The sequence below is a fragment of the Lactuca saligna genome, chromosome 4 (assembly GCF_052625555.1).
Source record: "Lactuca saligna cultivar CGN05327 chromosome 4, ASM5262555v1, whole genome shotgun sequence".
In the NCBI taxonomy this organism is placed as follows: domain Eukaryota; kingdom Viridiplantae; phylum Streptophyta; class Magnoliopsida; order Asterales; family Asteraceae; genus Lactuca; species Lactuca saligna.
The window spans coordinates 130,929,404-130,944,394 of NC_136420.1; positions in this window are offsets into that span (position 1 = coordinate 130,929,404).

Here is a 14,991-nt window from a genome sequence, read left to right on the forward strand (position 1 = left end):
CAAAAGAAAAAAAAAACATGAAGAAAGAAGAACATATCCATAAACCCTAAAAATAGAAAAGTATGTTGTTATTTTCTGCAAGCTGCCGTAAATTGTAGGAAAAACTTCTGTAACTACATGACACTACACAAGTATCATTTATTTGGATGTGTGTTTAAACTGATTATTATAATTTGCATAATTTGTAGACTTGTAGTCGAAATATACATGTTTGAGTATTTAGGTAAAAGGTATTATGATTATGATATTCAAAAGCAGAAGAAAACTGATAATTGGGATATTTGTAAAATACTTACCTATCCCTAGCTTTAATCAATTGATTATCTGATTATATTTCCTTAAGTCACACTTATAACTTTTTGAATGTGCATCCAAACACCCTTTTAGTCTAACTCTAGCCTATTAGACCATTTCTTGCACCAAAATGGTGTAAACAATGATTCATCTATGAAATATTACACCATTTTTAACATCAAAAACAATATTCTAGGCGTATTACCAAATGAAATTATCCTCATATAATTAATTATCGTATTATTAAAACACCGACTCTATTATAATAGAATTATAACCAAAATAAAGTATTTGTGTATGATTAGTTTATAATTATGTCAGCTGTGTGTTTTTCATAGATTATTAATACTAAGATACATATCAATTATGTGTCATATAAAAAAAAACATAATATTTTTTAAGTTTTTTTTACAGAAATTATAAAATAGATTTGGGACTTATCTGATCAAGGTAATGGCAACATGCTTTCCTTGAGGGAATTCTGCATTGCTCTGTATTTAATGGAAAGATATTATGCTTCTTTAATTACAAGAATCTTTATATAGACTTTTTATCGATTGATATTTTATTCTTTCCAATCAAACCATAATAGTTTTAATCATTTTTCCAAATTAACCAAACATGATCGGAGTGGTAAAAAAACATAGAAATTTGTTTTTTTTAGAAAACTTCTACTCCTTTAACGCCTAAGCAGGGATTATTGGGACATTAGTGGTTGATTTAATATATCAAATGTATTTTTTCATAAACCATGAAAATTAAATTTTATATACTATAATATTATTCTGAATATTATTACCTATCCTCTTTAGGCCCCCCACCTCAGCAAGTGATCCCCGCTGGTCATATTTTTATGTTAACAACATTTAACCCCCACTCTTGAAATCCCAATAGTTATGAAATCAAAACTGAAGGTATAAATTAAATCCGTTGCATAGAATTACAAGAAATTATACCAAATCATATTTACTTTCTAATTTCATAAGAGAACTGATGAAAAAAAGTTCACCTTCATAGAGCAATGAAATATTTTTGCCTGACATTTAAATCCCCAATCTTGTTCTTGAGTTTTGTTCTGTGATACACGTTTGGTACATAAGGTTTTAGAAATAAGATGGTTTTACATCCTTATAATGAAATTAATTAAAAAGAAAGAAAGAAGAAAGTCGCATACCTTGGTCGTTCAAAACCAAACGACCAGAGAACTCCCGAAATTGTTTCTTCAAACATCACCCGGCTACGTGTCGATTGGAGGAGGAAATGGAGAGATAGCGAATAAATAAATAAATAAATAAACATTATAGGGTTTATAGGTAGCTAGCTATGTGCAGGGGTAATAGCTTAAGGACCCTCGGAACATACCAGAAATATGCACCCCAGAACTCATAAACGCAACTACAGTCACCGCAATCGACATACTGGGGAAGATCAGAAAAGGTTGTAAGACGTCGAGACCTGCGAGGCCACCAACAGAGGAGGAACCATCGTCTTGAGTTCTCTGCTTGGCCGGAACAACCATCAGAATCCAGACGTACGACACCACAGGAATAAAGTAAACAAAAATACCACAACAGAAGAACCAATAGAAGAAGAACAAAAAAATATTACCTAGGACAGAAAGAAGCAATGACGTAGGGAAACAGAAGTGGAGGATGAATGAAAGAAAAAGAGAAAAGGAGAAGAATGGAATAGGAGGTGAACTCGGGGAATATATGGACAGAGATAGAACGAAGGACGAAGAAAATATAATAGATATAAAAGTGAGGTGTGTGATTCCATAATAGGCAAAGTGAGACGCGAGTTTAATATATTCACCACCATTGTCGGAAAAAAAAAAAGAATTGATTTTGGTTTGAAAATAAGTTTCAACAAGTCTTTGAAAGTGTGTGACGGTGATAAGTGAATCTGATTTGTGTTTTAAAGGGTATAACCATGTGTATTTGGTGTAATGGTCAACAAATATAATGTAGTATTTGAAGCCATCGATAGATTCAACAGGTGAGGACCAAAAATCGGAGAAAATGAGTTCTAAAGGAGAGGATGATGTAATAGATGTAGTATGAAATGGAAGCTTGTGAATTTTATTGATACTGCATGAATTACAATGGTCTTTTATAGAACTAATAGCAGGACCATAAGAAGATAAAAGTTGAATGATGTGAAAGTGGGGATGCCCAAGCCAATGATGCCAAGGTGCTGACTTGTGCGAGTTGAAAGCGAAAGGGTGAGAGTTGGAACGCAGCTCATATATTCCACGACTGGCTATCCCGTGTAGCAGGGTTTGTTGAATTTTGAAGTTCTTGATAAAGAAATGAAAAGAATAGAACTGGATTAGTATATGATTATCAAGACATAAACGGGAGATAGAGATAATGTTACGGGAAATATGCAGAACACAAAGAACATTAGTAAGATGAAATTTAGTATTAGAGATAGGGATTAATAACGAGCCAACATGAGCGATTGTGAGACACGAACCATCGCCAATGACCAAGTCATCGGTACCGTCATAAGGTGAGTGGAGGGATAAAGCATTAAGGTCGTTGGTGATATGGTGGGAGGCGCCACTGTCAAAGAGCCAGTCGGAGGATTGAGAGGTTGGGAGGTGCATCAGGTTAACCTGTGGAGTGTGGTTGGAGGATGGGCGGGATAGTGGTGGCAAATTAATTTGTGGGAATTTATTCTTGAAGGCATAGCACGAGGTAAGGGAATGTCCTTTGGTGAAGCAAAATTGACACTTACCAAGGAAGTTGTGGGGGGGATTGCTGTTCGGGGAGGGCGTTGGTAACAGTCCAGATGGATTATGGGGAGGGCGAGTGTGCCATTGCTTGGGTGGTGGGCGTTTGTTGGCTGCAAAGGCAGTGGCTGGTTGATGAAGATTGGAGCCAGCAGATGTTTGTACCAGTGACAATTCATGGTTGATGAGTTTTTCATGTAATTCATGAAAGGAGATGGAGCTGTCTCAGGCATGAATTGCATCGATAATGGTTTTGTAAGAAGTCTGGTCAAGACCAGTGAGGATGGCATCAGTAATGTCCTCTTGATCCATCTATTTACCAAGGCTGCTGAGTTCATCAACAATTGTTTTGATGGATTGCATATAATTAGAGATAGATTGGGTGGGAGTTTTGGTAGTTTGCTTCAATCGCTGTTGAAGCTGCTTGATATGACCATGAGAAGGTTTAGCATAGGTCTCAGAGAGGATGTTCCAGGCTTCAAGGGAGGAAGTGGCTTTAGTCAGTAGAGGGACATTGGATGGAGATAGCGTACCTACGAGAGCACCAAATAGGAGTCTGTCCTGGTGAAACCAGGAAGAGTAGGATGGATGTGGGGTGGTAACACCATCAGTATTCATGGGTTGGGGAGGGAGATTTGTGCCATCGATGAATTTGTATAGGTCTAAACCGTGAAGGAGGGCTTCGATTTGAATCTTCCAGCTTAAATAGTTGGTGGAGGTAAGCTTGAGGGAAGATGGAAATTGAACGAGAGTGATGGAGGAGGTGGGCGATTGGAGGTTTAGGGTTTGATTATTTAGTGTTTGAGCGATAGAGGAAGAAGGATGGGTTGCAGCGGCGGCGGAGAAGGGGTTGTCGTCGCTGAACAGGGAGGCGGAAGTGTGTGAATCGTCGCCGGTCATTGAGCAATTGGGGGGAACCTGACTGATACCATATAAGAGATATAAAAGTGAAGTGGAAAAGTTAATTTCTCATTCAATGGTCGTGTAAATATATACATCAGACGATCCTATATTTGAGGACCTGTTATAACAAATTGTAGACTAATTCTATACTGACTAATTCTACCACTAACGTTAAATAAATACATAATAAAACATGTGTGTAAATGAAATAGAGCTATGTGTTAATAGAAAATAGGAACAATGGAATAAGAAGAGAGATAGAGAGCATAGATGAGAGGGTAGTTTGGAAGAGTAGGCGTTTAACACGAATGGATTTTTGGGGTGGTGGGTGACACGTGGACAAAACACGGATCACTTTCTGAAAGAAGCAGTGCATTACACCTGGTAACCCAGGTAGACAACCAACCTGATAAAGACCACGTGTGCACTAACAATTTAAATAATGATATAAAAGACCCAAGGCAACAAACAAGATGAATTTGAACATACAGAAATAGATAGGGGACTAATTTTGCCAAATCCTTAGCAAATTTACTGTAGCTAAGGTAGGAGAATTTTAATATATATATATATATATATATATAATAATAATAATAATAACAACAACAACAACAACAACATATTTATTGTAACGCCCGTAGATCCGGGCTACTCAATTTAGAGGCAATAAGTGTCGAAAATGACTTTTCGGCAAAATATTATTTAGAATAAATAATCTTAACCAGGTTGTAGTATATCTCACAAGTTTTCCATAAATATAAAGACCGCCAAAATCCGAGTTATAACGAAGAAGTTATGACCCGTTGAAGTTTCGCTATGGAACCAACACGATGCCGGGAAACTTAAATAGTGAACTTACGATAGAGCGAGATTTAGCCTTAGCGATCTAAATCAAAGTCGTAGAATATGTTAAATAGAAAGCGTCCATAAAAAGAACGCCCAAATCTGACTTCATATGAGGAAGTTATGATTTTTCGAAGTTTCGGATTAGTAGTGTACAACCGAAATTCGAATATTAGACCGAGTGGTTTTTAGCTGACACAAACAAAACGAGAATCGAAGATCTCGTTATTAGTAGCATAACGATAAAAAGAAAGACGAAAATGGACATCGGATGAAGAAGTTATGAGACTTTAACGGACCAATCATATATACGTACACACACACACACACACACACACACACACACATATATATATATATATATATATATATATATATATATATCATTAGAAAGGTATCGACGATGCGGTCATTATAAGACTAATGTTGAGTTCTTTCGACATTAGTTTAGTACAAATATCATTAAATCCATTTAAAATAGTATTATAGAGGGGTGTTTAGTTGTTTATATAACTAAAAGGTCATTAAGTAATTATGAAGGGTAGTTTTTGAAAATTCAATTAGTGTAAATAAGAGCCTTGGGCTCTCATATTTCTTACACCATTCTCTTGATTTAAGAGTCTTTATCTCCTTATCCCCCGAGCATTTCGGTGACTTGTGATTCGACTTCTCTTTCTATAGTTTTCAGTATAGTAAGGTGAGCGTTGAAGTACTGCGCGGATCTTTCTTAGAAAGATTCAGCAACGAAGTTCTGCCCCTGCAGAACCCGACTTCTAGCTAAAATCTCATTGTAAGTTATGCTTACCCTATTTTAAATATAGTTTATATTTAAAATTAGTATTGTTATTATAAATTTATAATAAATATTTGAGCTATTATTATAACTTATATAAGTGTCGTTATAGTATCTTTTTAACTACTCGCAGTACGGGGAATCTGGTTTAAAGGGCCGCATAGGGTTGTTGGATTTCATAAGTGCTATATGCCAAAATGGTCATGCCCTCCAGTGTTTTATGTCTGGCCTCTGTCTGTACATAGTGGTTGGAAAGTATTGTTTAAACGCTTATATAATAATAAGACTAATAATTAGTCATGGTAAATAATAGACTAAAATCTAGTGGTAATAATACTAGGTTTCGTCGAATGAAATTATTTTACAATAAACGAAGCGCTGTCCGAGTACCGAGTCACCACCTTCTCAGGTGAGTGCATAGTTACTTTCATCTTACACATAGATATGAAGTATATTATATAAACTATGTGCTATGTTTGTATATTATATGAATACTTGCTATCTGTGCTGGGTGAAAGATTTTCATACATGTTTTAAATTATTTAAACTGTATACGTATTTTATATCTACAAATATGTTAGGTTTAACATGGGTAGATGAATGATGAGAGATAAAAGATGATATGAGTGATCATTGGCGGCTATAGACTTGGTGTCTATTGAATAAATGTTGGTAGCTGTGGACTTAGTACCTGATCAATAAACGTTGGTAGCTATGGACTTAGTACCTAAACACTGGTAGCTATGAATTTAGTACCCGATGAATGAACTTTAGCAACTATGGAATTAGTGCTTTATGAACGAGCATTGGTAGCTATGGACTTAGTTCCAGTCCTATAACCCTGGAAGCAAAGGACTTCAAAATGAATGAATGCAGGATAGATGACTCTTAGGGTAGACTCTTAAGAATAAGGAAGATAATGGGGGTGGGTAATTCGGTTGATTGTTTGATTGTTTAAACATAATAATTAAATTATTGTGGGTTGAAAACCCTATGTACTCACCAGGTTTCCCAACCTGACCCACTCAGTTTATTTATATCACAGGTGTTGTTACGATGTCACATTACACTGTGAGATTAAGGAGATGTAAATCACTAGTGATAATGAATGTAAGTTCTGTTTATGCTTATGTTTCTTTATTGACGATGACATCCCAAATGTTTTAAAATGAATAAAAATACTTTCTTCGGAAATCTTTGATAACGTATTTATCATGTTTTACTGGGAACAAATTCCGCAACATTTTTATTAAAACAGGTACTGTGATTTTTATAAAGCATAAACAAAATTGGTTTTTTCTGGCTGTGAAAATAGGGATGTCACATTTATAAAAGACTGTATTAACATGTTTATTAATTACCCAATCTACTTCTACTTGTGGTGTACACTAACCCCGACTTTCTTTAAAGAGTATTTGTTTCCAACTGCCAATATGTTGCTGGTCTTATCCATTTTCTTTCTATAATAGGCCAAAACAATTAATATATTTATATAAGTGTTAATGTAAATTTTATATAATAAAAATAAATTTAATTACCTCCTGACGGTGTCTGTCTGCATATGATCTACTTCCATGAAAACTCATATATGGAAGTTAGGCCCTACTTTCTTTACCTTTGTCACACTGATTCCTATAACCCTTCTCCAAAAATGACGATCAATCATGTCATCCCAAACTTGGTAGTCCATATCTTCTGATGGACATTCTCTTGCACCTTCCACATCATTATATCTGCCAACTTCATCAAAATATTTTTTCAAAACATGTTTGAGTTCTTTATAAGCTCTTTGGCAGTCGCTATTTATAGATGCTCAAACAGCTTCCCACATACATGTACCCCAATACATATCAAGATTAAAAATGTTTGCAATTAAAAAACAAATTTAATTAGAAAAAAATATAAAAAGTATACAAAATTTCATATAAAAAAGTATTGTGTACTTACTTCGATCTCATGATACATAGGCTCATTAAAAATGTCCCCAAGACCTAAAATGGAGTGGTACATGTTCTGCCACATAATTTAAGATAAATATTGTCAATATTTTTACATTTTCACCTATAAATTTATAGGTTTCCCCATCGCTATCAAATTCCACAAGTAATGGTTTTGTACCGTTGCTCGAGAATTTTTTCCCCATATTTAAACATGTTCCCTTACCACACCGACACGTCGGGTTTTCTACGTTGACACATATAATTGAAAATTTAGAAATTTACAAGTTTAAAAATATATGAATTATAATTGAAAATTTAGATATTTACAAGTTTAAAAATATATTCAATATATTTAAGTATTTCATGTAACTTACAAGATTCACAACCCACTAGTATCTTGCCTGTGCCCACGTGTGGAGGTCTTTCCCCGTCTTCTCCTCCATGCCCCCTTATGACATGTGTTGCCATCTGTTTAACAAATATCAGAGAATATATTAAACACACTTAAAAAAAACTAATAAAATTTTTTAAGCAATCAAAATGTATAACAACCATAAAATACCATCAATCAAAATCATTACTAGAACAATATACATGTACAAGATCATGATTAATGAATTCGACATAATTTATGAAACCGTCATCATTATCTGAAGAGTACGTATCACCACTATCATAGTTATCATCAATGAAATCGTCATCATTTATGTAGGATCCACACTTGATTCACTATCTTCATTATTATCTAAAGAGTACATATCATCACCACATCAAAGTATGTATAAACATCATTGCATAAGTTAACAACTAAGGAAAAATCATTTGATCGAGTGTTGTTCACCACATCTATCTCATTAACATCGATACTTGGATGATCCTAAAGTTTTCGATGGTGAACATCTTCCACAACCCTCTAGTTATTGTTTTGAGTAGGATCTTGGAGATAAAACACATGTTTCGCTTGAGTGGCTAAGATGTATTGTTAATCATCATACCGTGTTTTACCGTTCATGACTGGTATGAATAACAACCACATTTTTTTAGTAGTTAAACGTCCATTACTTAATGAAATTGAACCATTTACCACGAAAGAGTACAACTAAATAACCATGTAAATAGTGCTACTCTATGATGTCCTCCAGTTGACCATAAAAGGATGTATCGTCAACTCCTAATGTAAGAATACCAATATTTTTAGTAGTGTGTTTGAGATCACACCTCAGCACAACAAATCGAATACCATTTACTATATTGACGGTGTAAGAGGCTGCATTCAATGGACCATGTGCCAACACCTTTAATTTGTTAGTACAGTCTGAAGGCGATTCTTTTTGGATACAAAAAATCTATAAGGAAATATAATATTATATGTTTACATAATAATTTAAATTATTTTTCCATTATAAGTTAGAATATAAGGTATTTACCTTTCTTTTGAACCATGGAGGAAATTCCATTTTCAAACACTTTCAGACGATTCTAATTCAAATGTGTTAGATGTGGTAAAAACCAATTAGAATAGTATGAAGATATCATAAAACTATTAAAAAAGTAGTTAACAGATCAAAAACCTTATGATTTGTAGCCTTTCATCTCATTTTCATCGCAATTGTTTAGTACAAACCAATGTAATATTTTTTAGCATCTTTGCAAAGTTTGACAAGCTTCTTAGTGGAAATCGGTCAACATTGTGGTGATAACACTAAAAACTACCTTTTTGGAAGGCTAGGATCCTCATTTCTATAGTCATGATTGAATTTGGTTTGCATACCCTTAAGATCCATAGAGTAGAATGTCAAAGCTTCGTCTGCAACATAACCCTCTGATATTGAGCCTTTTGGTTTGGCTTTGTTTCTGGCATAATTTTAACCCTTTTCATGTATCTTTCAAAGGGATACATCCATCTCATGTGTACAGGCCCTCCACGAATGGCTTCTTTAGGTAAATGAAGAACCAGATGAATCATTATGTCGAAAAATGTCGGAGGATATATCAACTCAAGATTGCATAGAATCTTCACCACTCCTATTTTGGAATTTCTCATGCCATTAACATCCAATGATCATTCACAAATTTTTTTTAAAGAGTGTACACAAGTCAATGATTTTTGTTGAAACAATTCCTGGGAGACATGCTTGAACGTTTATAGTAAATAATGGCTGCATGAGGATGTGATGATCATGAGTTTGATCCAACCAAATTTCATTCAGTATCATTCACCTTCTTCTTAAAGTTTGATCCAAAACCATTAACTAGTCTCACTCCTTTAATGAATTGACATAAACGTTTTCGATCAATTCATTTGAAAGAGTAATCAGCATGTGGTAGTATGACTTTGTGCTTCTTGTTGTATTTGTTCTTCTTGTTGACTTTCTTCCTCTTGTTGACTTTATCTTTCAGCCATTTATCTGGCCTAATGCCCTCAAGTCTTCTCTTGCTTCTTTTTTGTCTTTGGTTTTTTCATTTATTGGTGTAGTATTTAACACACTCTCATCTATATTTTTATCCACATAAATAAGTTCTATAATGTGTTTTATCTTGAGGGAAGACCAATACTTAAGCTCAAAGAAGATAATGTGTTTCATCCAATTCAACTCTATTTTTCTTATTTCATTATTGCGCCTTCTTGTTGCACCCTTGTTCTCATGATGTTTCCCCCAAAATATACTCAGGGAGACGAGCCACTTACTTTAATATATATATATATATATATATATATATATATATATATATATATATATATATTACTAAATTGTCTTGGACGTGGTATTCTCTCAGGTTGATCATTAAACAACAAACTTTGCCTCTAGCTATGATTCATACTCAAGAATCGTCTATGACCAACATAAGACATCTTGTTGGTCACATGAATATAAGATGTGACTGCATTACAAGTAGGGTATGCTAAATAATCTTGACCATTCCATCCAAAACAACTTCCACGTGCTGGAAAATCATTGATAGTCCATAAAAACATTGCACACATACTGAATACAGTGTTGGTTGATGCATCTCTCATTTAGATTCCTTCGGCCCATAACATTTTCAACTCATCACCAAAGACCTTAAGAAAACATCAATGTTTTTTGAGGGTGATTTACGGCCAGGAATCAACAAAGTTAGCATGAAATAAGACTCTTTCATACATATCCATGGTGGTCTATTGTAGGTAGTATATATAACTGGCCAAGTACTATAAGTACTATTAAAGTTGCTGAATGGACTAAAGCCATCAACATCCAAACCTAGACAAAAATTTCTAGGTTCTTTGGAAGACTTTGGACATCTCTGATCAAAATCTTGACATGACTTCGCATCAACTGGATGATGCATCATACCATATATTTAGTGTCCAATATTATGCCGACTCAGATCTTTAGCTATGAATCTGGAGCTATACATTCGTCGAAGGCTTTGTGTCAAAGAAAAGTACCGCAAAAATTTTTGGTACTTTCTTTTCCTTCGTAGTTTTGTCCACCCATTTACTCTCCTTACAAATCAGGCATGTCTGCTTGGAATCATTCTCCTTCCAAAACAAAGCACAATCATTTTTTCAAGCATGTAATCCTAACCCTATATTTCTCAACTGCTTCGTAGCTTCATAGTGCGAGGCTGGGATCTTGTTCTTTGGGAAAGCATCTCTTAGTAACTCTACAAGTTGGTCAAACGAACTATTTGGCCATCCACTAATCACTTTAATATGCAACAACTTTTCCAAAAAGTTTAAGGAAGACATCTTGCTATATTCAGGGTACAACTTGGTATTAAACTCCTCAAACAAAGTATCAAATTTCGTGTCTATACCTCGCCCCTTATCGTTTACATTTTCATGACATCATCAATTACATCAAGCATCTCATTAATTGCAGGAGTCTTTATTCTTGGAGTCGAATTGTAGCTTAAATCCGAAGAACCAACCGGTTTAACACCGTGATGAACCCACATAGTATATGTTTCTGGAAACCCAATGTCATGTATGTAGGCATAAACCGTAGGCAAAACTTGTCGATGCAAATTCACACATGTTTTTCACAAGCAACACACCTTGCCTTTAGAGTTGATATGTTTCTCATCAATCTTCATAATGTTTTTAATACATTCCAAGTACTTTGAAGACATTCAGTTCTCTCCAATCCAACTCTTACCGATCATCATTGTTGTTTCATTATTAAAAATTATATTGTATATATAGTTATTGAAAATTAGATTGTATTTGGGATATATATATATATACCCGCGAATGGATAGAGTATTCACATGTATATAAATAAATATATACCGGTGAAGTAAAAATCACACAAAGTGCATAGAGTATTCACAAGGGTAGGCTTCTAAACCCACTTTTGGAATACCTTATCTCATATGTGAATGTGTATTGCGTAGCTATTTGTTTAATAAAATTTTAGCAATATTTTCCCTTAGTTCCCAAGTATATAAAGAAATATATACCGGAGGAGCAAGGAGAAAATGACAACCAAAATTTTCTTAAACAAACAATCATGCAATACACATTCACATCCTAAATGAGATAAAATGTCCAAAAAGCAATCCCAAAACAGGGACAGCCCGTAATTAATTTCTAAATCAATTTTAGACAGGTATTTCAAGGCTATTGATGCTTATAAAAAAGTGACTTAAACTAAAACACAATGATTCAACGTGATTTAAGAAGAGAATCAAATTAAATGGTACATTACTTAAAGCATAATATTAAAAGCACAATGTTATCATAGATAAATAAAAATATAATATTATAATTAACAAAAGTATCATACTTTTGTTAATTATAACACCATATTTTTTTGTTTATTTTCTATTATTAACATCAGACTTTTAATATTATATTACATAATGTCATGGTTTAAATAAGCGTACCGTATAATTAGATTACATAATTATTTTAATTTTATTTAAAAGTTATTTTAATTTTATTTTATAATTAGTTTAATATTTTCTTTTTTGTTATTAGTTTTTTTATCTTCATCTTTTTGTTATTTTTTTCAATTATAACATTGTACTTTTTTTTTTTCATATTCATATTACTTAAGCACTTATAATTAAGCACTTATCGATGTAACATTTTTAATTTCAAATTTAATTATGACATTGTACTTTTCTTAAAGTATGATGATATACATTTTTGATATCTAATTCATGTTTTAGAAATTAAGTACTTCATTCAATCACAAAATCAAACAAATTAAGCACTTCATTTTAGCACTTCATTATGGTTTAAGCAATTAAGCACTTCATTTTAGACATACAATACCACTTTTATACACTAATAAAATACATTTAATTCGTTTCTGAGCAATTAAGACTTCATTCAATCATAAAATCAAACAAATTAAGCAATTCATTTTACCACTTTAATCCGGTTTAAATACAAAATGCATCTAAACACAATCATATAGTTGTACAAATCATTCCGGTTTCATCGAAACACACATTCCATTTTAGCAATTAAGGCTTCGTATAATACCATTTTTATACAATCGTTCAATACTATTAAACACAAAAATCAAACAAATTATACCAAATCATCATAGGAGGCATACAAGAGTTTACATTTTCATACAATTATCAAAAAAAAAAAAAAAAAAAAATTACTAACATGTTTTGTGGTAAAATACTAACCTGTTCTGTGGTATGTGCTTGAGGAATTCCCATGGTTGGCTTCTATTGTGGTTCTCTGGTGGTGGTTGGTGGTCAACGGAAAAACACCAACTTATAAAAAAAGATTAGATATCAAATATGCTTACCTGTTCTAGGCAGTAGTGGACGGAAGGTGTATGTGGGAAGTCGGTGTCACCACAGGTGGTCTCCGGTGACTACCTCACCGGAAAACAACCAAAATGAGGAAAAAAAACTTAGATATTAAAAAATTAGAAACCTTACATGTTCTCGGTTGTGGTGGCCGGATGTGGGAAGTTGGTGTCATCATAGGTGGTACTCCCATGATCACCTTATCGAGAAACAAAGCAAAAAATAGAAAAAACCGTGCAAAATATCAAAATTGAACAGGAAAAAGAAGGAAATGGGTAAAGAATAAGTAAAATAGGACTAGCCTGAGGTGTCGTCGGTGAAAATGAGTGGCCGGAGGTCTCTTGGACCGAGACTCACCGATCGAGAAAGGGTGTTCAAGTTTTTGGTGCGACGCTGCAATTGAGGGTGGAACGATTGAGTTTTGTGAGTTTAAACTCTATAACGACGACAAGTTGTCGGTATAGGGTTAAGTCACATGAATTTGTTTTATATGTTTTAGTCAAATTAAAATAAAAGAAAAAAGAATTATCTGTACTGACGACGGGTTGTCGAAAAAGATTTCACATAGATCACCATCAATGCTTACCAACAACATGTCGTCAGGATAGATTTCAAAAAACTCTTTCTTTTTCTTTTTCTACAAAATGAAAAATATATAAATAGAAATTATATTTCTCGTAACCTATACTGACAACATGTCATCAGAGTAGGTTTTCAGAGAACTGCATAATTTTTTTGCTCCTGCGTAAGCTATTGTGACGACTTATTGTCGGGACACATTCCCTATTCAAATAAGTTTAGTCAACTCTATACCGATAACATGTCTTCTGGATAGGTTACCCTATCCTGCTGACAGGTGTCGTCGGAATAGATGTGGTCAACAAAGGGAAAAATTCTTGTAGTGTAAGGGAAAGTAGTTTTCTAAAGAATGATGAGTCGAACCTGATCATGGGTAAATGAGGAACTACACCTATTACAAGGATCAGTGAATACAAGCTTGTGTTGAAGAATGAAGTATCTTTTAGTTAATCTAATTGTTCCTACCCGCCAAATATGGTACGGAACATTATTTCATTTCATGCATTGTACAAGGATGGTTTACATTTTGCTTTTGGTAATGAAAATGGTGAAAGTTTAATTTATAGAAAAGGTTCCTTTATTTTTAAAGACAATCCTTGTAATGGTGTTTACGAAAGTGTTGTTTGTGTAGGCAACACTAATAATCTAATGTTAAATTTTGGTTCCTCTAATTTTGATGTGTTGGATAAGTCGTGCTTTTGGAATTGTCATCTTCAATATGTGAACAATAAATGCATCAGTATGGGATCTTAGAATCTTTTCACTTGAAGTTGCATGATGTATGTGAGTCTTGCTTACTTGGAAAGATGACATAGTCGGAAACTTTGAAGTGTTTAAAGAGTTCCAAAAGGAGGTTGAAAACCAATTAGGCAAGAAGATAAATATGCTCTGATTCGATATGGTTGGAGAATATTTGAGTCTTGAGTTTATGAATCATATGAAGGATTATGGGATTATCTCACAATTTTCTCCACCTAGAAGACCACAAATGAATTGTGTTGCTAAAATAAGAAATCGAATGCTACTTGATATGGTTCTATATATGATGAATTGAGCTACGCTTCCAATAACTTTATGGGTTACACCCAAGAAATAACCACTAATATATTGAACCTCCTACTAACTAAGAATGTCAC